The sequence below is a fragment of the Arvicanthis niloticus genome, chromosome 21, assembly GCF_011762505.2.
Source record: "Arvicanthis niloticus isolate mArvNil1 chromosome 21, mArvNil1.pat.X, whole genome shotgun sequence".
Lineage (NCBI taxonomy): Eukaryota > Metazoa > Chordata > Mammalia > Rodentia > Muridae > Arvicanthis > Arvicanthis niloticus.
In genome coordinates this window covers 15,730,741-15,755,332 of record NC_047678.1, presented here as the reverse complement: position 1 = coordinate 15,755,332, position 24,592 = coordinate 15,730,741, and the positions used below count along the sequence as shown (strand labels likewise).

The 24,592-nt window shown below is 43.1% G+C and overlaps 1 protein-coding gene across 1 annotated transcript in view; it reads right to left on the bottom strand.

Annotated features, from left to right (window-relative positions):
• Positions 1-24,592, bottom strand: part of Slc9a9 (solute carrier family 9 member A9) — a 539,257-nt gene that overhangs the window by 3,416 nt on the left and 511,249 nt on the right. The gene's annotated exons all lie outside the window — the stretch shown is intronic.

Genomic DNA, 24,592 nt, shown 5'->3' with positions numbered 1-24,592 from the left:
GTATTTCATAAAATGCTCAGCTATTTCAGAACTAGGTAGTCAACATAGATTGTGTTTCAAGATTCTTCATTTTCAGTATGCAATACACTCACTGTATACTTCATATGTCAGTGCACTTTTATACAAAATTATGCAAATAAGCTGCTGCTAGGCTTATTCTATTGTCTAGCACCTGTCTTTCTCATCTCTCCATCCCAAAGTGCTCTAGCCCGTTAAAAGGAAAACCTGTTCATCAGAAGCCATTGCGTTTCCCTCCAACTTCTCAGTAATGGAATCCCCAGAGGTGGCCTCATGTGGCATCATCATCATGATCATCATCATCATCATTATTTACTGAAAGAAAGTGGTGAAATTGTCCCACCATTCCATTAGAAGTGACTTTTAAGTTTATATTATTTCCTGTGCTGGAGAGTATTTCACTCTGTCCACCTTCTGAAAAGTAATAATGAAAAGGGAAAGGAGAAAAAGAGGATCAGTGGGCACTGATTGGCTTGTAGAGATCTCAGCTGCCCACAGACCCTCTGGTGTGAGAGGACCAGTGGAAGGACTGTAGGAGGCACCCATAACTGGAGTACGCCTCTTTCACTCCCATGATGCCCCTGAAAGCGGGAGCAGAGCATGGACCTCTGGTCCCCTCCGACTAAAACTGACATGGCATTAAAGAAGCTGGAGATACCTGTGAACATGGCCTCAGTATGCAGGAAGGCAGGTGACTGACAAGATTTGTAAGCCAGTTTGCAGTCTCATATGCAAACAGGAAGGTTGGCTCCTTTAAGATGAGTGGCTGGTGAGGCCAGTTTGAGGGCCGGGAAAGAAATTATCCTTCAGAGACTGGCTTTGCTGTCACATCTTGTAAGTACATATACAAATCTGAAAGCCCTTGATAATATTCTATTAATTTTCATTAGAGTGTTATTTCCTTCATTTTATGGATGAAGGGATCAAGGCCTGGAGATATTATGATTTTACATAACCTAAAGTCTCCCTTTGCAATTCTGGTTGTAAGCCTAGCATTTAGTGGGTAAGCTATCTCTCCATGCCTCCGCCCCTTGCAACTTTGAGACCACCCCCATCATCTCCCTAAGAAGGTAACTTATCAAGGCAGAATCAGGCATGGCAGGTGACTGCAGAGTTCTCTAAAAGCAGATGTTGGATATCCTTTGTGCTGATGGGTTGGGTCAGGGAGTCTGGGTCAGAATGGGAGAACCTGGTGTACTGTCAGGGCTTACCATATGCAACAGGCCCACGAGAGTCTGTGGACAAGCTAATGACCAACTAAAGAACAAGAAAATGGTTTCTAGAGATCTAAGTGGTAGCATGTCAACAACGTTCTACGGGTACCACTATGGCCGAGGCTTCAAGAGTATGAGAGAGGCCCAAGGAACTTCCACCATGCTTTTCAGCGTGGTGAGGAAAAAAAAAATGACAAAACAGTGCTATTTAAGTAAAACCCAAATTTACAGTTGTGTTAAGAACATTCATTGAATCCTGATGAGGTACCTCTTTAAATTATATATAATACATTAGAGCAGACCATTAAAGGCTAAATTTTGTGTGTGTGTGTGTGGGGGGGGTGGTGTGTGGTGTGTGTGTGGTGTGAGTGTGCATGTGCACATGCACGTGCAACAGAACTCAACTGAAATGAAACCATGAAACCATTCAGCTCCTTCTGGATAGGCTCTGCAAATTTCTCAAAGATGACATAGACATACACACCAGTTCTACTGTACAATGAGGGTCCAGTTAGTAATTAACCCGTGCTTCAGGTTTGTAATAGATATTCACTAAAATAACCTAAACAGAAGGCTTCTAAACTTTGATTTGCACTTCAGATGCTATTTTTCATGGTATTAAGGATGAAGTTCATGCTAGAGAAGCACTCTACCATTGAGCTATATCCATAATTCTCTTTTAACCTTTATTTTGAGATGGGGCAGGCTCAGTAAGTAGCCTATGCCTTGAACTTGTGGTTTTCCCACTTCAGCCTCTCATGTATCTGGGATTGGATGCCTTTGTTACAAGGCCTGGAACTATTTGCCTGATTTTTAAAATTTGTTTTCTGAGCTGATGTTCCAGTCCTTGTTTCAGTGAGTGTGGGGATCGACAGTGAGGGCAAACACAGCTGCCACTCAGGCATTTGGTGTAGCCTTGGAATTCATGGGCTCTAAAGCAGAACCTGTGCACTGAATATCTGTGTTGATTAAAAACTATGGAACAGAGGCTAGCAGGAAGGGATAAGTGAGGGGGAGGTGGGCACCCATTGCCGATGTGTAACTCCTGGGAAGCACATGATGCCTTTGACTGTCCTGTAGTCGTGTGAACCACGAAAAGCATGACCTCTGTGCATAAGGGAAAGTATAAAGCCCTGTGCACTGCCGTGGGCAATGAGATGTGCCATGGAGCCGAGGATGTGCTCCCCAACATCTTGATTTGCTCAATGATGGCCATATATGATATTCTCAGAAGACTCTGCTGAGTTTCTGGTATAGGGTAATATTGAAGGATGGGGTGGGGTGAAGAAGAGAAGTAGGTTCTTCATGAGTTCCAGAGATAAGTGAGAAGAGTGGATGACAGCCAGTGCATAAGGTTTTCCTAAGAATGGAAGGCTAAGAAAGGTCAAATAATAAATGGACCACTTGATTTTGTGTTATAGTACCTCCTCTCTCTCTCTCTCCCTCTCTCTTTCTCTCTCTCTTATGTTTCTTATCATATTTTTTGTTTGTTTTATGTGCCAAACTAGTACAAGGTGAAGGCAAGCATCTACAGAAGCAGAGTAACAATTCTGTGAGAGGATCAAGTGTCCTGTTTCCAGCCTACAGTATCCTTGAGTGTGGGGCTATTCCTTTTATCTGTAAACAGTATTCAGCCCATCTTTACAATGTCCTCAATACATGATTGCTAACTCAATAAAGACACCAGCTATGCGAGGCAAATAAAGGCTCAGTGGAACCTAGCGGATCTGACCTGAGACTATGGGCTCGTCTCACAGTTCTCCTGTCATAGAAACAGTAACTGGACTTGCCTATGGAATGGCTGAGTGGAATCAGGCCAGCAGCAACTTTCTGATTCTTCACTGCTAAGCAGTATTTGAGAAGCAGCTGGATCTCCAAGGTTACCTGAATTATTAAAAAGTAAGAAGAATCTTTTGATCTACAAAAAAAAAAAAAATCCCCTCAACAGCACATTTTGCAAAATGTGTTATTTTTCTCATTAGGGCTCTAGTATGCGTTTGGGGAGGGAGGTTCCCCAGGAGGCATTGGGCTATGGCTAGCTTTGCTTCCCTCACAAGCTGATGATGCCCTGAGACAAAATGTTATGCTATTGGGGGAAAACAGTGACTTTTCTCATTTTTTAAAGGATCTAGCAGTTGGGGGATGAGTGAAGGCCGGAACTCAACCTGAGGCTTAAGACATGAAATAGGAGAGGCCATTAGCAAATGCATGTTCTCCTGGCTGGAGATCCTAGGGCAATTCAGTTCCCATCTGCACTAACAATCGAGGTTCCTGGCCACAGGGACACCCCTCATCTATGGTGTGTGTTAAGGTTTGGATTACTGTCCATCCTTAAGCTTCTTGCTTATTTTAAGTTTTTAAGTTGCCCAAAACCAATGGATGTACAGTTTGTTGGTGTTTGTGCCTTGTCTAAGTAACTTTGAATAGATGGTAAGAAGCAAAGACCCATCTCAAATTCCCCTTTTAAATTCCCCATTAGCCCCTAGTATGGACTTAAGATTTTCTGTTATTTTCTTTTCCCCCTCAGTTTCCTGTGTTAGATACAACTCATGCTTCAATGTGATGTTAAGTGGAGATGGAGCCTTTGAGGGGTAAGTGGGACGTCATGACATCATTAGTGTGTGTCTTGAAGCCTTAGGTATATGTCATGAGGCCATCAGTGTGTGTCATGAGGTCATCAGTGTATGTCATGAGGTTATTGGTGTGAGTGTCCCATGCTGTGATTGGTGTCCTCAGCAGAGGCTTGCACTCTCTTTCTACCAGGAGGAGAGGTGTCACTAAAACTTGGCCATGCTGGGATCTACTCTAAAAATTTCAGTTTCCAGACCAATGAGAACATACATTTATGTTTTTTGAAGCCAACTAGTCTATGGTACTAGAAGCCACAGAAGAATAAGATATCCATATCTCTGGCCCCCGAGTGTGCTTTTGAGACCTTTGTAATCTCTGTGGCTCAGGTTACATTCAAACTCATGGCAACCATCTTTCAGCCTCCCAAGTGCTCAGATGCTAGGTGTGAGCCACTATCCCTGGCTTTATTTATTTTTTTAGGGACTCTGTTCTGTAACAAACAATGCAGCTGACTAAGGATCAGGCAAGTTTGGAACACAGCAGAATCTCTTTGGGATACAAAGTGCCATCCATGTGATATAAAACTTAGACATAAAGGTAATAAGAATACCTTTCCACATCCATAAGTTTACAAAGTTTAGGACAAGGATAGGTGGAAGAAAAGTCCACTAGGCCATGAACACACATCCATGCATAGCCCTCTGATGTCTGTCTTGAGTGACCACACAGCTACTTGGCCTGAGACGATGAATATTTGATGTTGGTCTTGGGTTAACAGAGCATCAGGGAGTCTGAAATGTACTGGTTTGGTAAATGGGTTTCACATAATGATAACATGCTTGCCAGAACCCAGTTGCCTAAAGAAGGCAGTACCTGTCTCTAGGTTGGGTTCTCAAGACACGCTACTTCTCACTCATTTCAGAATATTCCCATTTATCTTGCTTTTTCTTTAATAGTACAGGTGGATGATATAGCCCCATTTGCTAAATTAGTGAACCTGGAAGCAGACAACTTTTCAAGTCTCAGTCTTTCCTAGCCCACTCTTAGCAGCAAGGTACTTTTAGCTCCTAGAGCCAACAGAGATAGTAAGGAATGAATGTCAGGTCGGCAAGAAGGATAAGTGCATGCTGGACTGGATGCCAACCTGACTCAATGGTTCCTTAGGATACCTGGGTCTCACAGCACTATTTACAGAGCATCCAGGAACAGGGTTAGCAGAGAACACCGAGACTCGCACACGCCCAATTGTTCTTTGATTCCAATGTACAACTCACATCCTTTTAGTTTGGTTCTCAGGAAATGTAGCCTAACAAAGTGTGTCCTTCCTCTTCCCTTTGGATGTGTCCGATTTTATCATCAGATATTTACTGTCTTGCTTTGTTGGCTAAACATGCGGTGGCTTATTCTATGGGGTTGGTGTGTGGGCTTCAGATAGGAGGAAGTTTCTGGAAACTTCTCCATCCCCAGTTCCCTGGCTGAAGGAGGAATTCAAGCTTTAAGTGTGTGCTTACAGAGACCAGAACTGGGTGGGTTCCTGCCTTCATAGCTGAGGAAAAGTTGAGGATGAAACTTTTTAAAAATTCATCATAAGTGATGTTCTGATTTTAAAATAAGGGAAAAGCGGAAGACATTAATTCATCCACATAATCACATAATAATGATACGCTCTTTCTGTGAACAATTGAAGCCCTTATTCTCTGAGAGGAAACTGCCCTAGACAATTGCAGGGCCACAAAGGAAGCTACAAATTCCAGAATAAATGCCAAGGGATCCAGGGATGCTGAGAGGAAGCCAGTGCCAGGTGAGCTGAGATCACTCCAGTGTAGTCTCTGACCACTGCTCCTCACATGTCTGTCTGGAGAAAGGCTGTCCCTGGAAGCTCTGGTGATATGTTTCCTCCTCCTGGGAGCCTTACTGGACCTGCCCTGCTGAATTTGTTTTGCTTTGACAACTATGTGTACACATTTGTGTAAGAGTTTTTGTCATGTTGCCTCAAAACTAATTGTTTACAACATGATTTCCCACTCCAGACTCTGACCTCCTTGGCAAGGACTTTATTATATTTAGTTTTATTCCCCCCAGTGATGAGGATCGAACTCAGGGCCTTGCGTTTACCAGCCAAGCACACTTGATTATATTTTTAAAGTATTTTCATTATAGAGAGGAACAGGGAATTGGCAAACCGTATAAATCTAACACATAGGTTGCTAATCTTCATAAAATGGGAAACATAACTTGATATTCCACTGCAAAATCCCTCACTCATGTTTCATCCGCATCAAAGTGTCTCCCTCCTCCCATAGAAACCTGACGTCCTGATTTTTATATTAACCATGTCCTTGAGCTTGCATCAAAGTTTTATTACCCACAGTGCCTTCCTTCACACTACAGTTTGTCTTGCCCACTAATAAAAAGGTCTATGTCTTTTGATTCCTGGTATCCTGCACACTTCTGGTTTTTTTTCCAGTCTATCTGCTGCTGATCCACTTGACCTCTAGCTTTCCCACAGTCTGGATCTGGCTGGTTGGAGCGAGTGACACTCAGATATTCTTCTGCCCTTGGCATTTCCTGCATATTTCCAGTTGGACCAGATTCGAGCTCTATTCATATCTGACTGCCTCCCTTGGTGTGGTCCTAGCAGCCACTGACTGATAGGTAATACTTGAATCTGTTTGTTCATTGGGAATTGCAAAATATTGAAATTCTATCTTTAGAATAACTTTATTAGGTAGTATATTTTTCAAGAGGCATGCTGCTCACTCAGTTGCTATATTCTCTGGGACATTTGATATGGAAGACGGAGCCTGAATCATTCCATGTATTTGTCAGCATTCAAGTTAATGATTCATTTCCCCAGTCTTTCTAAAGGCAATCATTACTTTTGGTTAAATATCGCTGTAAAGTGGTAAGTTTAAATTTATTTGATTATAGTTATTATTGTTGATGCTCAAATTGACCCATCTTTGGTCAGTGGGAGTCTTTTTAAGTTGCCCCCTGAGTCTTAGTGACAGGACTCCAATATCTTTTTTTTTTTTTTTTCATTTTTTAGTCAAGGGTTCACTATGTGTCCCTGCTGTCATTCATAGTGATAATAACTGGCCTTGAACTCATGGAGACCTGTCTGTCTCTGCCTCCAATTTCAGTATTTTTGCTACCATTCTTACCATCTATGTGATCATTGTTTTCAGGTTCATAAATATCTTGGCTCAAACCTTGAAACAAAGATTTTTCCGAAATTATCTTTCATTGAAAAATGGTATTTCAAACCCAGGCTGTGGACATGAAGGACTGCTACTTATAGCAGAATAAAATACTCTATTTAAATAAAAATAAATAAATAATAAACACACACACATACACATATATACATATATACATACATATACATACACACATACATACATATATATATATACACATATACACATACATATATACATATATGCATATACACACACATAAAGGTGGGTTTGTAACACTTGGTCATATCCACGGGGCAGGTGCACTCCTCATAGCTAATTTTAGGATCCTAATGTGACATGATTAACTGTGGAGCTGGGCGAAGCTGTGCACAGTCCGTTCTTATCAGTTCCCTTCTGTATTTCAGGTTCCATATCTTATGCCTTCCTACAGGTATTTTCACCTGAAGTTCAAGTTTCTAATTATTTAGGAGATGACAAAAATAATTAGAATTTTCCATCATTATTCATTTGTTATCTTCCATATTGCACATGGAGCAGATATGGAACACCACTATTGCCACCATAATAATTACCCAAAATGTTAATTTTTGCATGTTCTAATGTGTGTTTTTGCATTAACACTTCTTTTGTATGCTAGCTTCCCATATACAAAAACCTATAGTAACTATAGATAGCGGCCTTTTATTTATATTGCCTGAATGTGTGACCACTAATATGTTCGTAGTCCTAGCCGTGAAGTACTGTATATCAAATGTTCACCATCAGATCTTCTGTCAATGTCTCACAAGTCATTTTGATTGAAGCTTGTTATTCAATAGATTCTTCAGGAAAGGCTCATGGGATCAATACTCTCTGAGTTCTTGTATATTGATAACAGTCAGCGCCCATTATATTTTGAAAGTCAATTTTTCTGGAAATAAAATCATTGACTTACTTTCTCTGAGTATCTTAAATATATCACTCTATTCCTTTTGACGCGAGAAGTTGCTCCTGAAAGCATAATGAAAATGTAAATCATGTGCTTTTCTAGTCGATGCTCAAAGGGCTTTTCCCTTAGAATTTATTAATATTACTACCATTTGTCTGATGCTGTCTGTTCGAGGCTGACGGTCGTAGGCATGAGGCATGCTCTATGAGCAGTTCCAAACCCATTTGTTTCAGAGAAGGTCTCTCCATTTAGCATTTGCTCTTGTGGTCTGACTAGGAAGTGTTAACCTCCATCTCTGGTTGATCCTAAGGGACGGTCAGAGGTAGAGAGCATCGAGAAGTGGTTGGATCAAGAGGATGCTATTTTCATAAACAGATGAACAACCCACGTATGAATTCATGGCTGAAAGGTGAAGATGAAGATGGGCGGGGTCTGGCAGAGGAAGTAGGTCATCTGGGAGCAAGATGTTGAAGGTATTATGGTCCTACATTCTTCTCTCATTCTACTTCCTCGCTACCTGGGGGGAGCAGCCTGCTCTGATACATACTCATGCTGTTGTGAGCTTCTGCTTCACCTTAGGCTAGAGCAGGGGAGCCAGCAGCCTGAAAACTCTGCATCCAGGAACCAGATAGCCTTTTCCTCCTATATAAGCTGTTTTCCTTGGGTATTTTGTCACAGCATGAGAAAGCTAAATACATGCGTTTGGCTTCCTTCTTTAGGGACTCCTGTTTTCCAGATGTTCAGGCTCCTCTTTGATATTCGTTATTTTCTCTAAAATTCCTTTTTTATAGTTTTCTTTCTTTTTTTTTTTATTGAAAATGTTATCTTTTTCATCTTCAGGTTTTATTTTTCCTGAAGGTATTATTCATTGTGTTTATGTGGTTTCCTAGTCTATGTAATTTAGCCATGACTTTTTTCTTTTAAAATTGTTTTGGGAGTTCGAGTTTTTACAATTTTGATTAACTGTTCTTTTGTGTCTTGAATCATTTGTGCATTGCTTTCTAACTCAGCTAATGTTCTGGTTACTCTACGGCTATATTTTTGGGTATACTTTTTTTGTGTATATTATTTCTGTTTTATTTATTTTTTCTTGTAAGAGATACCTAGGACCTGGCCTCCATTCTTTTCTTAGTGCTCATTTCTATGTGAAATTATTTTTCTTGAGCTTATGGATGGACTCGGATTTCAGGAAGCTGTTTCCAATTTCAGAGGCCCTCTTCTGTTGAGTTAAACATGACACTAAATGGTGGCTTGTATTCTGAGCATCCCTGCCTGTTTGCTCCCTCAGCTGACCCTTGCTCCTTTTGATTCCACTCAGGGCAGTTTCTCACCCTGACCTGGCGGCTCTGTGCTGAGAACTTACAGCCTTCTGTTGCTCTAACCCCTTATCCCCTCTTCGTGAGACCTTTCCATTTCTCCTGATAGAGAAGATGGTACTCACCACTCCCTGAACATCTTTCATGTCTGTGTTCATGTTTCAAAAGCATTCCAACTTCCAGAGATGCTGTCTGCTCTTAGGGGCTGCTGCCCTCGGAGTCTCCCAGACACTTCTCAGTTGTTTTCTCTTCTGTCCAGGTGCTCATGTGTCTACCCACTTGTCATCTGGGTCTTGTGGGACAACTTGACCCTAATTTTGTTGGAAATGTGTCCATGGGTGTTTGGTTTTGTTACCTAATTGTTCCACCCATTTTTATATAGGGTTTTGTAGAAATTCAAAGACTGTTGTGTTGGTACCACTACCTCCTTCCAAGAATCCCCCAGAGCTGCTCAAGCTGCCTGAGACCTGTCCATGAACAAACGGTGCCTCTTAGAAGTATCGAAATGAACATCCAGGGTCACAACAAGGTGGGCAGGAGAGTCACATCATGCCTGGAGCCATGATTGTCTACCTCCCCTGGCAGCGATTTACCTCTGAAAATATGCCTAGAGGCTCATCATTTGCAGGCAAGTATATAGAACATTGCAGAGCTCCCAGATGCCTTCAAACCCATCCCTGTTCCTCCAGAGGCTTGAGTTAGGAAACCTAGGAGTGATTAAGAGCAAGAGCAGATTAAGGACTGATAAAGTAGAATGCTGACTATCCTGTTTGTACTGCGGGTTAGTTTTAGCAGCGATAACTACAGGATCTACTTATCACATGTTAAGATAATTCTATTTGGCTCCTCAGATCCAGACAATCCAGGGACAGAGAAAGGGCATCAGTGTTTGCTGGAAAGGTTAAAGGAAAGAAGAGAGTTCTAAGATGTCAGAACACCAGTGTAAGCAGTGCAAATGCGCTCAAGATAAACCAGTAGACATACTGGGATCAGGAGGAAACCTGAGCATTCATCTAATCTACATCCTTCAATCCTCAGGAGAAAGTCTAAACCCACTGTCTTCAAGCTGGTCACCTGACTGCATCAGAAGTCCCTGTTGTGTTTGTTAAAATGACGTCTCCTAGGCCCTTGAGGTTGACCCTCTCATGTTGGTGAGCTGAGTGATCTGTATTTTTAAGCGAATCAATGATACTGGACCCTGTTCTAGTATGACCTCAGCTCCTTTTAACTAACTACTTATATCTGCAAACCAATCTATTTACAAATGAGGTTGAATTTTTGAGGCCTTGAAGTTAGGGCTTCCATACATCTTTCTTGGTGGGGGGGGGGGAGAAATTCAATGTATAATACCTAACTACTTTGGAATCTTCCAAGTTATTTATTTATTTATTTATTTGCATTTTAAAAGCAGCTTTGCTACTGATTATTCATGAATGGTTAAATTTTTTAACATCTTTGAACTTTGTAAAATGCAACTAACTTAACCAAAGTGACGTATAATGGATAGGATTAAATGAGATTTAAAAAAGACATGATCTCTAGTACCATTCTGGGCACGTAACTAGATGTTGCATGCACTCTGTAGCACTCTGTAGATATTTGCTAACCTTATATTTTCATTGTTTCCTCTGAGGACTTAAAATACTAGAAATATATTTCAGGGTCGGAGAGACGATTCAGCATTTAAGAGCACTGGCTGCTCTTCCAGAGAACCTGGGTTTGATACCGTTTGTAACCCAGACTGTGGCTAACCTTCTGCAATTCCAGTTCCAGAGGCCTCAGTGTCCTCATCTGGCCTCCTTAGGCATGGCACACATAGTGCATGTATGTAGTGAACATACATACTCACAGACAAAACACCTAGACACATAAAAGAAAAACAAACCTATTTAAAAAAGAAATACATTTTAAACATCCTAAGTCAAGTTTCTCTTGTAATATCAATCCTACGGCCTACAGAATTTACAGTCTTCGGCTGGTGGCTGAAGAGCTTAGAAAGATACTGCAAGGTTTCTCCCCTAAAGTCCCTAGGAAGATCCTGCTCATTGTGTAACCAGTGACACAGTTTCACAGCATGATATTTTAATTAAGCACTTCAGGATAAGGTCTCTCCTCACCCAGGAATGACTATGTCTTTGTGAAAGTGAGGTATCCACTTAGAAGTGGAGGATTTTACACTGCACAGCAGGTTTTTAATGCCACCTTTGCATTGCCTTCTCCCATTGTTATGTTTGTTCACAGGGTCCTGGTTGTCCCTGAGGCTTTCCCACATTCAATGGTCACTTTTTACTCTCGGCCATTTAGCAGACTGCTTAGTAGGGTATCTGTGCTGACTCTGAGTAAGACAAAATCTAGCATACACCACACACACACACACACACACACACACACACACACACACACACACACCAAAAGGTGGGGGGAGCAATGCAATGTTGACTATGATTCATTGAGTTGTTGTAGGTGATATTGAGTTATTTTTGAGCTGCGGAATAAAGACAGTTCAAGAGGCATGTAGTTCCACACATCTCTTGAACACTTCACTCAGTGGTGCTATCTGCCAGTTGGGCAGAGAACTGTAGGGATGCACTTTGGGAGTCATCCTTCATGCAAAAGTGGGTCATTCATGCTCCTGCAGTGACCTCCCAACACTCATTGGCTCATCCAGTTGGATTTGGTGAACTCTTTCTTTGTTATTGTTCAGTGTTCTTCCTGCACTGAGCAGATATGGGCTGACCAATAGGATTCCTACACTTTTAGTCTTGTCTTCCAGGAGAAGTCAACAACATTCCATTTCACTAGCATGTGCTAGTCTGCCCACTGCTAGCTTGTGCCTTCTGATGTCCAGTTCTCCTTCCTTTTCAGGTCCTTAAAACGGATGCATCGGCATCCTTGAGATAAGTCAGATTATAGGACCAAGGCTGGCCCATGTGCCATGGTCATGAGTGCCAAGTATCACCTTTTGTTTTATTTTCTGAGACAGGGTTTCATTGTGTAACACTGGATATCCTGGAACTAGATCTGTAGACCAGGTTAGCCTTGAACTCACAGAGATCTACCTGCCTCTGCTTCCCAAGTTCTACGGTTAAAGGTGTGCATCATCACTGTGCACAAGTATCACTTCTATGCAGAAGCATGGGCAGGTAGCAGGTGGCCCTTTATCTGACTCTTGTCTCCAGTGGTACTCCCAAGGGTGACAGAGCATAGCCACACATCAGTTCTCAGATTATCTTGAGTTAATAAATAGGCAGAAGTTGTTTCCAGAGATTCATCCATCTCTTCTGCAGCCTTTAAGTGAGAGAAAAATAAAATTTCTGAATGAGCCTCTGAGATTTTAGGAACATTTGCTGCAAACACTGTCTATATATCTCAATATGACCACAACATTTTTATTATGGCTGATCAGAGATGTTTGGGATCTCAGAGGCATTCTGGGTTGGTTAGGGATATTTATGTACCCATAATGAGATGTCTTAGAGGTGATGTTATGTCTAAACACAAAATTCATTTATGCTTCGTGTGTACTTATTAAATACTTTTTGGGTAATTTTATATTATTTTTGTGTGTACTTGCATTTGGACTGACCAATCTTATAAGGCTAGGTAGTGGCTTCATGTTGGTGCTGAAAGGATTTCAGATTTGAACTTTGCATTTTTAGATTCAGGGCTCGTGACCTGTATTGTACTCTCTATATTTTACTTTTAAAATGCGAATTCTGAGCTATTGAAATGATTCTACAACACATGATGGTCAGTTACATATAGTTTACAATCCATTTCATGGGTATATCTGTCCTGTCTGTTGCCCTGGAGTAAAGAAGAAGTGCTCCAGGGAGGAGGGAGAGCATACTCCTGTGCTTTCTTTCTGCAGTCCCCGACAGAATGTCTGGGACCAAGTTCACTTAGTCAGTGGTCTCATTCTTTCTGTGGGATTCTGTTGCTCAAACGTACAAGAACCCAGATTCAGGTCTCGTGAACTCCATGCTTTAAGAATAGGCCTGGGCAGGTTGAGGATTCAGATTACAGTGCATCCTGCTGATCACTAAACAAAACTGTTATGCAAAGACGTGACTGCTTTATTGAACTGTCAAAGTTGGGGTTAGGCGCCCCCAACATGTCTGCATCTTTAAGATACTCCATCTGCAGGGTGCTCCTCCCAGCATTTCCTTCCCACTTCATTGGCCACACTCTTACACAAGCCTTCCTTTCTCACTTTGGAAATCAAGCCTGATCCTTTTCACGTGCTGCTGACTCCGGGTCTTTACACATGCTGTTCCCTCTGGTTGTACACTTTGGCACACGGCAGTCACTGACCCATTCATCTACATGCAGAAGGTGGGCCTTTGTCTCTGAACTCCCTTTGGTTTTCCATTTTCCACTCTTCCAGGACCCCTCGCTCCCTGTCTTACACAGGTGCAAGGTTTAACACAAAGTCGTTAGAGCGTCGTGCTCTTCCTCCTACCACACCTTGAACCAGCGATGGCTCTCTCTTAGCTTTTTATCTTGGGGTGGGGGGTGTGTCAAATGAAATCCCACCCCCCAAAAAAGGGGGAGTGTTTTGTGAATGACAGAAATGTCAGAGCATAAGCCAAGGTTAGAAATGCTACTTACTTCAGAGGACAAGGTTGATGTAAGAAGGTGGAGGTGAGAGACTCTTCTGGGGTATTTCATGTTGCCTCATCTCCATCAGATACAACATAGATATTTACCTTTGCACACACTGTCTCTGAGGTCTTTCCTGAAAGCCTGTGGGGTTGGGTGGTATTTGCCTGTCCAATGCTTAGTCTCCCCTCTTTTACAATAAAAGCTCTAATTTTTCGAAGTAGTCTACTTCCTCAACAGCCAACAAACTGGGGAGGAATCAATGAGAAGGTTTTTTAACTTATTTAAACAAAGCATTAATCTTGTCCTCTTTCCCTTCCTGTCTAAAAGTTGAATGCAATTTCTGGAACTCTAGAAGCTGTTTTGAGGGCAAGAGTAAACTTGGAGATAGAAAGCACACAGTAAGACTGGCATAGAAGAAAGAAAAAGGAATAGGATTGTGGGAGCGCAGATGATGTCATCTGTTACCTGCCAGTTTATGTACATCCAGACTTCTCTAGTTGAGTGTTCTTTCTCTGCTTGCTGTTTTCCCTCTTGAACTCCTACCACGAGGGTACAGCCTATGCCTGCCTACCTGCTCTGATGGGCCAAAAATCTCTGAATCCATGAACCAAAGCCAACCTCTCCTCCTTTAAGTGGCTTGGTAGTAGTGCCCAAAGTAACTAATACATGGAACCAAAAGCAATGGGCTGAGGCCCAAGTCAGGCGGGGCTTCTTTGCTAGGGTCTCTGTGTCCATGAGAGAGCATCTTCACCAAAGCTCCTCTGGCTTCCACTTAGACCATTCTCATTACATTTATTACGTCAGAATTATTTGACCCCATGTTTCCTCTCCTGTTAGGCTGTGGGCATCTTGAGGGAGGAACACTGTCACTCAGTCCTCTTTGTGCCCCCAAGTGCTCAGTGTCCAGTGACCAGAAACCAGTTCCTTCAAGTGATACTTGATGAATCAAATTGAGACTTGGAAGAGATTTGGGGTTGACGTGCAAATTCTCTTGGGATTTTAGTTTGGATTTCACTGGTTAGGAATAGTCTTGGGAAATGGCGCCGATGGGCTCCTTTGAACCCGTTATTGGAAGGAAAGCAACGAAGTGCAGCTATGGATTTCAGCTACGGATTCCCCCAGGGCGGTTCTGATTTGCTGTCACATTTTCCTGCCACAATCTCTGTGTCCCTGGAAAGCCCTGAAGCAGCCTAACCACTAAGAATGCCTTGCCGGGCTGTTCTAGCCTCCTTGAGAGGCAAAGCTTTCCCCATGGGACTGGGGATCAGAGATAACTGACTCCTCAGACACGGCTGCCGGGCTTCTCTGTAAGCCCCAGCTCTGTGCCCTTGGCCCTCCCAAGGCACTCTGGGAGGGTTCTTCATGCTTGAGTTGCAAGATTAAATGAATGTATGTTTGGATAAGATGCTTTTAGGCTCCAGATCAAAGTTTTCACCACTTGGGGGTCTAGACTCCCTTTCATCACAACTACAAAATTAGCTTTCCCATCCTGGTAGATTATGGCTGCCAAGGAAGGCATAGCCTATATCTGCGGTCCCAACAAATTTTCTGAGGAGTAGAGGTCATGGCTACCAGGGAACCAATGCGATGAGAAAATGGAAACTGCACATTTCATTAAAACCACTCAACATGTTATTTGGCATGAACCAAATTGATCCTTTGGCTAAATAATAAGACCACTGGAGAGCAAATTAAACCGTGACTCATAATACGAGTATTCTGTCCTTGTAAAAATAATAAAAATTGTTTTGGTAGGTTTGTTGTGGGTGCTTTCGTGTTCCCTTTAATAAGTGGTTCTAGGGCCCTTTCTGGGAAGGTACAGATAGAGACTTGAGCCAAGGCGGTGGCATGGGCCTTCCTGCTTGCTGTGTTACAGAAGGGATGGAGAAAGCACCTCCATAGGCAGCCTTGCTCTCTCAAATTACTTTCCACTCACCTAGATTAGTTACCATTCCTCTGCAGTTGTGAGCAGGCAGCTGACTGGACGTGTCTATTCATTCTTTAAAGAGACATAAGTGGCAGCTGGAGTCCTAGATGATAATTCTCCTTGTTAATATCCAACTGCTGCCAGGAGACCTGGGAGGGAAGATTCACTTAATGCCCGATCTAGACATTTCAATGGGATTTAGCTCTGGTCCCGGCTTTGATGGTATTTTTTTTTTTTTTCACCTCAGAAATTGGAAAGCTGAATGGAATGTGACCTTGAGGTACAAGTCCTCTCTAGTGTTTCAGAAAGGTGGCCAACTTCCCCTCACATGCATCTGTCTACTGCTCAGCACTGGGAGGGAAGGAAGGAAGGAAGGAAGGAAGGAAGGAAGGATGGATTGATGGCTTTTCAGAAATATGATTATGTTGTGGCTATCTACAGCTCAATCTGAGCCTTAGCCAACTGGAATTTGGTAAAGAAAACTGGATCTTAGGAACATTTCCACCTCAACCCCACGGGACTTTGGTACCCTGGCAGTCTTGAGACATTTAAACACGTCTCTAGAACACTTGGATCCTTTCAGCAGACCTCATCAATGATGGGAGGGGCTCTGCCAACATTCATGGGTCATCTTCCAAACTCCCCAAGACTTTCTGTTAGCAAAATGCATGATATGGACAGCTGAGATCTCTGATATTGTGTATGGACCTACACAATATTCCAAACATCTTCACATTGCCCGTCAAGTAACCATATCTGGGGCTGTCCTACTGGCACATGGAAGGTACATATGTGCCCAGAGCAGTGGCCCTGTCCTGGCTCTGGATATAGACCTGCTATGTCCTTTCTCCAATTTTATGCAGTACCACTGAGTTTCTGATATAAGGATCAGAAGCAGCCAACTCTTGTCTCTCTGACCTTTCGGCTCGGAATTGAAATCTTGATGTCTTGCATCTAATAGACACGAAGTACACTGGAAGCTCTGTGCCAAGCTTTTCATATGAAAAATCCTCTTTAATCTGTTTGTCATTACCCTCATTTTAAGGGTGAAGAAATTGGAACACTGGGAGGCCACAAGGCCACTGCATGGCCACGTAGTCAGGATATGGGGATGCTGGGTGAAACTCAGGCTGATGGTCACCCCCCCCCCACCTCATCTCTGGAGTCCAGTGCAGTGTAGTAGCTTCCTTAGCTCAGGCTGAATCATTGGAGGGGTCATCTAGGGAAACAATCACTTTGAGGCTTTAGTATCCTTTATACCCCAGGCTAGCAACCTAGTAGGTAAAAGCAACCCAAGAACTTGGTGGAATGACTCATAGTAGGAGAACCAGCAAAAACTTGGAAAATTTACCGGAAACTTCCATCTGCAAAGATACATCTTCCATCTTTACATCTACAAAGATGGACGTTTTAGTATTTTTGTCTCATTGTGTCTGGGTTTCTGGAGGACAAATTAGAAAAAGAATGGACTGTGGGAGAGCAACCCCCCCCCAAGCTTCAAGGTCATATTCAGGAGCTGTGCTTTGAGAATTTGGAAAAATAAGCAGCTGAGGACTTACTTATAATTCAATCCCCCACCCCTACCCCAGGAGAGGCTAGAATCTTAGAGTTAGTACCACACACAAAACTGAAGAACCTTGTTGTCTTTCAACCAGAGGTCAAGGGCATCGAAAAGTTGACAATGTGAGAAACTGGAAGTTCCAGATTCCACCTGCCATCTGCTGACTGAATATTAATTGTTATAATTTTCTCCTAACTGAGCTTCTTTTTCCCCTTGTTCCTGATCTTAAGGGTGCTTGCCAGGAAGGGCACGCGCATTCTCTGCAGGTAAGCATGGTGGGAGGGGCTCAAGCGCTCTTTATCTGCCTCCCAGGACCTGCCTGAGAGCTCTGGCAACCGCTTGGCCAGGAACACAGTGCTGATGCAGACAGGGCCAGTGACCTTTCAGAGCATTTGGAAGAGGACAAGCAGTCAGTCCAGGCATCCTCCTGTTGGCTTCCTCAGGACCCCAGAAGCCTGATGCCATTCAGGACCATTGGAGTAATTTGACATTTTGAGAGGAGTCCAATGTAATTTTTAGTCCAGGCTGTAGCCAGGCTCTTAGCAAATCACTGGTGTTTAATGCCTGGTGACATTCCTTCTAGCTCTAATCTCTGGTTCAGCTGGGGCTTCACAGAGTGTTTTTTTGCTTGTGCCAAAGCAGCCATTGTTCTGTGCCATGGGATAAAATTCGTTCTTTTCCATTGATTTTTCTCTTTGTCAGGGATGGATGTAGTTCTGGATTAATACATATCTGGAAAGCAGAGTGGGCAGACCTCAGAGACAACTATCTGAATGGTGCTCAGGTAATGCATATCAACTCTGAGCTCTCCAGAAGAGTAATTCTGAATTCTCGAGAGACTGTGAAACAGATGCCAATGTGGTCTGGGACATTAGAGTCCACGTCACTAAAAATCTTGTAGCAAAATGGAGGTCCCTTTTCTTGATTTCATGAGATGTTTATGGGTGAAGTCTCCCTCCCTTTCCCTTCTGCTTGGGTTAGTGTGAGCTGAAGGACACTAACTGGCAAGTGGTGGGCAGAGGTGGGTGACCATGAAAGTGCTTGTAGATGGACCATGAACGTTGACAAGAGACGGCAAGGCTGGCAACATTTCCAATTTTGTGTTTAATCTTTGGCTTGGTCAGTTCACAGCTTGGACACGGTTTTCTCTTTGTGGATATAGAAGTGTGCCAGTAAAGCATGCTGGGATTTATTCAGTGAGTTGAATATTAGTCCGCTACAGACAAGCAGGAGAGGTGCTATGATCTAAAGGCGAAAACTATTCCTTTTGTCCTTGCTTGTATTCTGGAAGCTTCTCTTTCATGCTTGCCACTGCTGGCTGCTCTTGTGATTCACAAGATCCTGGAGTTGAAAGAAGAACCCGGGGCAGATCACCTACAGCTTCCAGGTAGCTTCCTGAAGTCTCTCCTTGCTCGCACAATGAAGGAGCTGACTGTATAGCTGCTGCCTCAGGGTTTGGAAGAATTCCCAATGCTGCTACTCATGCAGGCCAGTGCGATCATTCTCTCATTTTCTGCTCGGCATCCTGTTCTTCCGTGCTAATGGAATAATGGTGAGTTGCTTCATAGAGTCATTGGCCCACACACCTTTGCCCTTCAATTAGGAATGGCCTGGGTGAAGAGGATCATTTACATAAAGTGGACTCCAAAGAGCATTTGGAAGACTTAAAGCATTTCTCAGAGATAAATTGCTTGATTTTTTTAAATAAATAAACAGAACCCAAGTTATACCAAATGCTTATTTAAGTAACTTTATAACAAGAATAGCGTTCTCTGGTAAGTGCTTGTCTTTATCAAAAAGCCTCTTCCTGGAAAAGGCCTCTGGCTTTTGATTGATTTGTTTTTATCCAGAAAAGTTGGAGTGGAGTTAATTTTATATGTTGAGAGCTGGTCATTGCTTCTGCTGCTGACAGTTCTACAATGGACGCAAATGGAACATTTCCTTCTAAATGGAATTGCGGTGAACGGAGAACTAGACAGAGTATGGGAAATAGCTTTCAAATGGTTATTTTTGTTTGCTTAAATGCTTGGATATGAGGATTGTTATTCTAGCTATACACAGAAAAAGCACGGAAAAGAAGCTAAACATGGGCTTCCATTGTAACAACAACAATCAGAGAACATACCACACCTTTTAAAGTCCAAATGCCTTTAGGTTTCCTGGGATTGCCAAGTAAAAATCAAACACAGGACTTAGGATCTACTTCCAGGGCTCCAAGCTCTTTCCAGGCCCTCTTTAACAGACACACTTTGGCACTGGGTCAGTATAATGCATCAGGAAGGGATATGTGAAGTTGTTTGTTTTGTCTGCAAAGGTTAGGCTTTGTGGGATCTAACATCTTCCAGTGCCTTGGGGGTTTTCAATTCTAGAAATTGAACCCCAGCTGCCACTGACCCAGCTGGTTTTAGAGAAGGTGACTTTATGGTTGCTACAGAGAAGATGCTCTCACTGCAGTACCATCTACAAAGCAGAGCCCCACTATTGGGGTCAGCTCAGATAATCACTTTTTCCCTCTTTAATAAGGACAAAGTAGGGCCACCACAGCATTTGGGAACTTCTTTTTTTTAGACTAAGGTCAATATGAAAAATGTTAATAGGCCTTGAAGCCCAGCCAAAAATGGCTAGAGAGCCAGCTACAGGATTTCAAAAGACCTTGACAGACCCAAGAACAATAGTGATAAAACTCTGCCTTTCTCTGGTCAAGAGCAACAGAAATCCCACTGCCTTGACCCTCTCTCTATGTTCACAGTGACCCCAGCGGTGTTTGGTACATAGGGAAGGCATGAGAGGATACAGCTGGTGAATGGCTTCCAGATCATCCGTCCGCCGATTTTTTAACCCTGAAACCATTTGATAACTGCTAGTCCCCCAGCTGGGCTGTCAGACCGGAATCTAAGGGAGGGATGCTTACAGGGACCTCGTTCACACCATCTCTAGTCTCACAGCAGAGGGCACTTAAATAGAGGATCTTGGCATCGGCAGTTCAATTCACTGCCCCCTAAACAACAGCAGCAGTGATTCGTGGTACCAGTAACAAGGCTGCCCCGGTACGCTTTGACTTGGCTTTTTGTTTCATTCAGCTTCAAGAATGTTTCTGAATCTTCTTTTTTCTTCCCCCAAATGTCCCATTGTCTTTACCCATTTGGCACTGAAGCTTTGGAAAAAGCAAAGGGCTCTCAGAGATACTGCAAGGCATTTCCACACTTACCCTGACCCATGCTGAATGTACTGTCTCTCATTTCCCTACATCCTTTTCTTCTTTTGTGCTTTGTGTCTCATTGAAAGGGCCTCTTGCTTCATGCTGAAACGTGGGCCTAATCTATATATATGTTTTTCTTCCCTTTTCTCCTCTATGTCAAGTCAACCACCAGGTTCTGTCTGGTCTACCTTCCTAAGACATTCCTATCATACTTACGTACTTGTGTCTGTCTGTCCTCCTAGACACTCATTTATTTTTTCTTCCTCTTCAGCCCATAACTAATTCCCCCACCCAGGTTGTTGGCACCTCTCTTCAGAGTTGTAATGATGCCCATACATGTCTATAGGCAGTGCTGTTTGACCCAGATCTTTGCTACACTTCTACTCAGAGCCAGAGAAAGTCTTCTGTGAAGCTGATGGGAATCATAGGGCTTCCCTGATTAAAGAAAATAAACATTGAAGGCTCCTCTTGACCTTAGAAAGAGTGTAATGCAGCTGCTCTCGGAGACCAGTCTCCTTCTGGAAGTTGTGTGCACTGAGCCTTGTTTACAAACCCTCTTTTGTCGTTTCTATTTCTTCTACCTAGGTATGGAATTCACTACTGTCTCTGGCCACTACATCCTCAGTTATCCAGAACCAACTCAAGAGTTAGGTTCTAGTATTGTAGGCCATAGGAGTCCAGGGAAAGGAGGGGTAAGAGAAGCATCTCAGAGACCTGGCGCTTGAGAAAATGCCAATGCCTGATTCTGCAATGTAGTTGACTTCCACAGTAGGTGTTCAGTGCAGATTTGCGAATGTTGGGGCCTAGGTGAAATATTAAGGTGTAGATAAAATGTTAAGGACTAGGTAACAGTTATCTGGCTAGTCTGTCATTATAAGGAAACCTTCTCTATGTTTCTGATGTTACTAGAAAGGTTTCTAATGCCAAGATTGATTACATACTCTTTTATGTTCTGTGCCCTTGGAAACCAATCATGATAGAAGTCAGGAGAACTGTTTTGTACAGTAACCCACCATGAGCTCGGACCTGAACCATCCACCCAACAGCAATTCCTGGACCTATGTATAAGCTTTTATGGTATTTGCCTTTATAAGCTGCCCCTGGGATGAACCCCAACATAAGAGAGACACCTGTACCAATATAAGAAACTATTTGGAATAAGAATTTCATTTTGGTTAGTGATTGAGCAAAACTTAAGTTCCCAAGACCTCCCTGGGAACTGACATCCTACATGTCAGAAAGAGACATGTACATGGGTAATGGACATCCTGCTTGGCAAGTTAAGACGTGAATATTAGACAAGTCCCATCCTGGTAGATAAGTTGACATGAATGTTAGACAAGGCAAGTCCTCTGCCACAGTTGAATACCCCAACCAACAGGAGCAAGATAAGTGTACAACTCCGCCCCCCCCCCAAAAAAAACCCCAACAAAACAAAACAAAAAACCATTCTCCTAAGGAAATTCCCCATCCCTAAGTCCTAATTGGTGAAATAACTTGGCACAAATGCTTGTGGGTTTGGGGTTCAGCTCCCAAGTCTGGACCGTGGCCCTGGTTGATTAGCCCTGGGGTGTATGCTCAATAAACTATCCCTGTCTGACTGAGATTGGTGTTCCTGTGATTTGTGAGGCAATTCCTGAACACCAACAGTAAATCAGTGTATAAGGGAAGCACATGACAGCAGCGAACAGCAGTTTGGTCATGTGGTCCCAGATACCAGGATCCAGAGGAGCTGTGCCTCTGTACTCTGTCAATGGGCTTGGATTCCCCATGGAGCTAAACCAACAAGATAGCCTTGCTAACAGCACCAGCATTCTGAATATCAAGGAGCATCTTGTGAGATGAAGCAGAGGGGCAGATTCCAAAGTATGTTTTAGGACCAGCAGCTTGGATAACTAATGTTACGTGACAGATAAGTTAAAGAACCCAAATAAGCCATGTGGATTCAGACTATTTCTAAGCAATGTTTTTCAGATTGAAATTCACACCCTGGCATTACCCCCTACCCCATGTCTTCTCCATCATGCAGGTTTGTGCTTGATAGAGCCTTCTTTGAGAACCAGTCCGATGCTGTGGCTCAGATGCCTGGGGGTAGCTGAGGTAGCTGAAAGCCTTACATCTGTTATAAGCAGAGCTATGCTTCATTCATCTTCTTAGTGCCTTGCCCAGGACTCAAAGCAAAGGCTCCAAAGAGTCCTCCTTCATGTAGGCTAGAAGTCTGCCTTTGACAGAAGATAGAGAGCTTGAGGTTGGGAAGGTCATGGTGTCCGTAAAGCCAGCACTGCAGGCGACATAGGACAAAGGATTTTGACTTGCCTGAGAATGGCCCAGGAACAGTAAGGTCACTAGTAAGGTCAGGTCCCTTACCTTCCCTGTGAGCATCAGCTTGTCGTCATCTTACCTCCTCAGTGTCTACTCTTATAGCCTTTCAGCTGTCAGTTTCTGACACCAAAGTGCCACACTGATGAGACTTGGCTGTAGCCACAAGCACTTGCTTCAGATGGTTCCCGTTGGATAAAAACCTTTCTGACCTTTGAGAAAAACTGGGTGGCAGAGGACCAGGTGGTAGTCATATTCTGAGCAGGGCTCACTCCACACCATTTATTACTTTCCCCATCTGTAGGGATGGTCTTGGCTATGGCTGTTAGAATTGAACCCAGCATTCACTGAGCAGAAGATGTGGCTTGTGGGGTTGTTGAAGGGCCAGTTTTTTTTTTTTCCTTTTGAAATGGCGTTCTTTAAATTCTGCTTACAAAATAATGGGATTCCCCTAAGATTTCAGGGGAATACCTTCTCTTCTTCCCCCTTCTTCTTGACCTGTAGCCTAAACTGTCCTAGAACTCACTCTGAGGCCCAGACTGGCCTGGGACCTTGTGGTAATTCTCTTGCCTCATCCTCCCCAAATACTAGGAAGGTAGGGATGCATCAGTGCACTGGGCGTCTCCTCCTTTTCTAATGTTTCTTGTTTAGTTTAAAACAGGAGAGAAAAGAGTCAGGAAATGTCACAGTGCAATTTTGTAGTGAGCTCCTTTAAGCTTGGCCCTTGGCTACAGTGAAATAGGGAGTGGTAACAATCAGCTTCATGTAACTTTGGCCTCCAAGGCAGCTAAGTTCTTGTCAGACTTACCACCAAAGTGAATCATGAAACATAATAAGTTTGCAGAAAATAGCTTGTGACCTTATGGTATTGTATCCAATGTTCAAATGAGCAAAGCAAGAGTCAGAACATTTAGGGAGTGTGCCTCAGTTTATACATTTGAGACCTGAATCTAACTCAGTTTTTCAGCAGAACCTATATCTCTGCCATGTTCTTTACCACACGGAGGTCCCCTGCTCTCCTGTGTCCACTGAGCTGACCCTGTAGTTAGGAATATCCAGGAACTGTAAAAGCAGGCATGTGGACTTGGTGATTTTGAAGGTCACTTCTTGGCCTCTCTATGTCTCTGGCATGTTCCCTGTGTAATATGGGCTCATACCTGATAGACACTATGAAAAAAAAATGTGTCCCCTCTGAGACCTCTTCCAAACTGCAAAATCCTTATGCTTGTGGGTCAAGTGTACATGTGAGACCCTTTATCACCCTGTGCCTCCAGGGTACTTCTGGTTGAAGCATAGGTTGTTTTAATTGAGGCAGCCAGGATCCTGGTGTGTTATGTTTCCCCTGCTGGGGGACAAAAGAGAAGGGATGAGGACCCCAGAGTTGTAGCATAAGCTCCCACTCCTCTGTGGTGGTGGCAGCATGGTAAATTAGAAAATACACAGGTATCCAATTTTTCCCCATCTGTTTTTACAGTGGAGTGTGTTTAAGGATGGATTTTCTATACATCCCTCTTCTCATGTATCTGCACATTCCTACCTGCCCATAAATAAAATATACAGCTGCCTGGCTGAAATGTATCACCTGCTGCCAAGATTCCTTCTGCAGGTTAATGCTTTCCGCCAGGGGAGCAGCTCTGGTTTGTGGTGACTGTCGATGACCTACTTGTATGCAGTGGCCCAAGTCTCACTTAGCAGTGAGCTCTGCATCGTTACAGATTCCACACTCATTTT